This window comes from Mycetomoellerius zeteki, unplaced genomic scaffold (genome assembly GCF_001594055.1).
Source record: "Mycetomoellerius zeteki isolate Tzet28-1 unplaced genomic scaffold, Tzet1.0 scaffold570, whole genome shotgun sequence".
NCBI classification, from domain to species: Eukaryota; Metazoa; Arthropoda; class Insecta; order Hymenoptera; family Formicidae; genus Mycetomoellerius; species Mycetomoellerius zeteki.
In genome coordinates, this window is record NW_017257578.1 from 92878 (window position 1) to 97211 (window position 4334).

The 4334-nt window shown below is 50.2% G+C and overlaps 1 pseudogene; it reads right to left on the bottom strand.

Moving 5' to 3' along the window:
* The window catches only part of LOC108728004 (uncharacterized), an 851-nt pseudogene extending 535 nt beyond the window's left edge, over positions 1–316 (bottom strand).
* Positions 317–4334: the final 4018 nt, after the last annotated feature.

Here is a 4334-nt window from a genome sequence, read left to right on the forward strand (position 1 = left end):
GTCGTATTGGCCTGGAGACAGGTCCGGACCCTCCCGCGACAGATGCTCGACGATGCGGTCAGCCACGATTCTCTCGAACAGCTTGACCACATCGTCGAGCAAGCATATCGGCCTGTAGGCCGATGGGGACTCTCCTCGGGCCGGTCCTCTTTCGTCAGGAGGACCATGTTGGCCGTCTTCCAGGCGACCGGGGAGCGGCCACGACTGAGGCAGAGGCTGAAGAAATCCCCCAGCCTCTGCCCCAGCACCTCCATCGCCACGACCCAGGCCCGGCCAGGACCCCATCCGGTCCCGGTGCCAGCGGACGACCCCCCATCCTCCCCACCGCTCGACGGAACTCGTCGGCGGAGACCCTGAGCTCCTCCCTTCAGCCCTCCGGCGGGCCGATGTATGGAGGTGTCACCGGAATCGCTCGTTCCGGGACATTCGGTTGTGCCCTTTCTATTTCTTTGTCCAACGGTCGCCACGTTCTTTCTCCTCCAAGAACGAAGGGTGCCCTGCCGATCCTCTCCTCGAACTTTGTTGTTGCGCCATATTACTCATCTCACCCGTGCGCGAGGCGGCGCCTATGTCCTTGGGAGATTATTGGACAGGTCTTAATAATTGATCAGTCTTGATTCTGATAACAATGGTGCTTTATTCCGCGAAAGTATTCACGTCGTACATTACTGATCGGTAATTCCCGATCGCGTACATCTTATCATCGCCGTTTCCCGCGCTCCCTTCACGCTTATCAATGCGCATCCGGCCTCCCGATCGCGCTACCCGGCTTTGACTATTTCATTTCGACTATTCGGTTTCGACTACGACTCTTCGGTTTCGACTACGGCTGCATCTTCTCGACTTCGGCTATCACTCGGCTCCGACCGCGACTCTCTCTCCGGCTAGACTGCCTCGGATTGACTCTTGACTGACTCGGACTGACTGACTGACTGCCTCGCTGCTCCTCTGCTCCCGCCTCTTATATTTTTGGTGGGTTTCCCCTTCTCGGTCGGTCCGCTGCGTTGCGCTCGTACGTTGAACCTTGTACCTATCGGGTGCCCGTTCGGTTGTCCCTTGCTTCCGGCTTCCGGCGTGCTGGATTTTCCAGTTTTTCCTCCGTAGCCATCTCGGGTTGACCTCTGCCCATCTGCCTACGGTCTCCAATTTTCCGTTTTGTGTCTCGATCTCGTCTGACGGGTGTCCAAGCTTTCAGTTCGTTCGCGATCCCTTTGCTTTCTCTTGCTCCGTGCGCTGGTCTTACTCCGGGTATCGGCTTGGCTTCCAGTTGCGGATTCGCGGATGTCCCGCCGTGGCCGCCTCCCTTGGTGCCTCCCCTATGTCCTGTCCTTGGTCCCTTGGTTGTGGGTCGTCCGCTTTCCCCACGGTGGGTGTCCAAAGTCCTTGGTTCGGCCCTCCGGTATTCCGCCTGCGCCCCCGATGCCGCTCGCTCCTTTCCCCGCGCCTCCGCCGCGCGGTTTCGACTTATCCCCTATCTCGTTGTGGCTCATGGCCGCGTCTTATATCTATAACTTAACCTACCTTTCACAAAGCTTATCTTACTATATGTATATATACTTTTTTTTTTTATTTTTCTTTCTTTTTATTTAAGTCTACATAATGTTCTTAACATTAGTTCGCCGCCGCTTCGACTCTCGGTGGCTGTCAGTCTTTCGTCGTCCCCTGGTGTGCGACCTGGAGCCGCGGACGGGTCCTCGACTCGGCCGCAGAGGAACCTCCCGAAGTTACACCGGGGGAAGAGGGTCACCACCGTCCGCGAGAGGAGGGGAGGATCCATTCCTACTGTAAGGGGCGGCGCCCACGGGCGGAGCTTCTGCAGGGCCACCCGGTAGGCGCGCCCCCACGGGTTCTCGTCCAGGGTCGCTACGAGCTCCTCCCAGGCCCGGGTCCTGGCCTGGGAGATGGCCGCCCTCAGGGCCCTGCGTGCCTGCCGCAGGGACTCCCAAGCGGCGTCCACCTCTCCGTCCCCGCGTCGAAGGCGCCGGCTCTTCGCCTCGCCGCTATGGTGGCCCAACGGAGCTCGGCGATCCCGTCGTACCACCAATACGCCGAGTGGCGCTGGGACGGGCGACTCCGCGTCCCAGCCACTCGGCCTCCTTCTCGACGGGATCGTCCGCGCCACCGCTCCCCCCGCCGGCCGCCACCACCGCGCCGTCCTCGACTGCCGCAGTGGCACCGACGGCCAGGGGGACGTCCCCCGACGCCCCACACGTCCACGCCTCAAGCGTGGCCACGAGGGCATTGGGATCCATGGCGCGGACTCTCCACCTCGGGCGCTCCTTCTGCGCACGACCCCCCTCCCCCTCCCGCCCCCAAGAGGGTGGCAGAGGGGGAACGATTATCTCCTATCGCAATCTCCACGTAGCTCGGTGGACCAACGTTAATACCAATTTCTAAAAATTTGTATCCCGTACGTGTTAATGCATATTTCCTGCCTAGTATACGAACTGCACGATGCACGGGCGCGCTATGGAAAAATATAAAAGAAACATTAAATAATTAATTAAATAGTTGTTAAGTTGAAAAAGTATAAAAATGGGCGATTCTTAAATTTACTTGGCACATCTTTTCGTAAATGAAGGAGTTTCATCATTATTCTGAAGTGGAACGTAATAATTTTTTCGTGCGTTGCTTCCTACAGCGGAGGATATTGCTGCTGCTGCTGTTGGACTTTTTTTGTACAAGCGGCTAAAGCAATACTGAACGTGTAAAGATTGCGTACAGCTCTTAAACCGATTGCGTACCACAAACAAAATTGTGAGGGAGGGGATAGTTTTTGCAGGAAAGTAGAATAGATAGGCGGGTTCTAAATAACTATGTTTTATAATACGTATAGTATATGCGATGAGTGGGAGATGTCACACACGGTCCGAGGGAGGGGCGCGTCACCGGAGTCTGAGGTAGAGGGGTTTTGTTCTTTCTCTCCCACCCGTTACAGTCCTATACTTTTCATATCATTCTCTCTTTCTCCCATTGCGCTCTCTCCTACGTTTTCTTCTCGCACGCGATTTAATTAAATAGATGTGATATTTAATGATATAATTTAGTAACTAATTATGATAATATATTTTTATGAATGTAATATAACATAGTAGCTAATTATGATAATATTTTTATTAATGTAATGCAAATGATCAAGCGCACTTTCTTATCGACTAATTCAATACTTATTAAATCGTACTACTACTACTCTCTACTGAACAACTATTATTAACTAATTCTTAACTACAAGGAAAGGAAAGGGAAAAGAAATTTAAAACGTATTAAAAAAATCTCATATTTTATTTTAGACTTGATACATTTCTTTTTGGCGTTGCAACAACCAATTATATATTTTAAATACATTTTGTAACGCACAATTCTTAACATGTTTTACACATCGCATAGTATTGGTAACATCTAGATTATTCAAAGAATCTATATCTTTGTAATCAGCATCCAAGGTCTCAATGGTCAAGTTGTCGCTATCTAGTACATCAGCCAGCCATTCGTGTTTACACGTTCTTTAACGTATATGAGAGACTTATTGTCATCACATTCTTCCGCACTAATTACAGCCATCATAATCAGACGTTTCACCATGCTGTGCGGGATCGTCTCATCTTCCCATTGCAATCCATGGTGATAAGCACTCAACCAGGATGCGCAATGCTTTTCTGATTTGTCGAGAAACTCCATGGCATGGGACATGTAAAAATGTAATGAGAGAGAATGGCTCCTTTTCTCAACACCGCTATTTCCTTCACGATAAATTTCTTTCCAACGATAAATCCTTGCAGATCCACAAACGTTGGCACGGTCATGATGAACGATTTTTCGTGACTGCGATCGATTTCGATGAATCATACAATATATTTTATAGCGTGTCGGAGAATGCACTTAGGTGATTTTGCGCACAACGTTAGTCAACGGATTGTACTGAACCACGCGATCGTGTATGATGAGACAATAGACTGTAGTATTTGCAGGCACATTCTCCTTGCAGTAAAATTCTATGCGTACGTCCACAGTGGCACTCTTAACAGATCCGTTTTGTCGCGAGCAATCAATGACCACAAAAGGTCCTTCCTTGATAAATGAGAACACGAGTTGATTAGCGAGAGTTGAGTAGCGTTTCAAAGCAATCGATTCCATAATATGCTCTACGAAAATGGGCGTACATATCCAACAGGACGGCGTATCTCTTTTTGCCAAAATTCAGATTTAAATCGTCATACGGATAAAACGTTGAATTTAAATAAAATTTCACGTTACTCAAATTACAATCGTCGAACACGCTACCATTTTGTGACATTCTTTCGACCGGTCTGCAGAGCAAAGATAACGTATCGCGG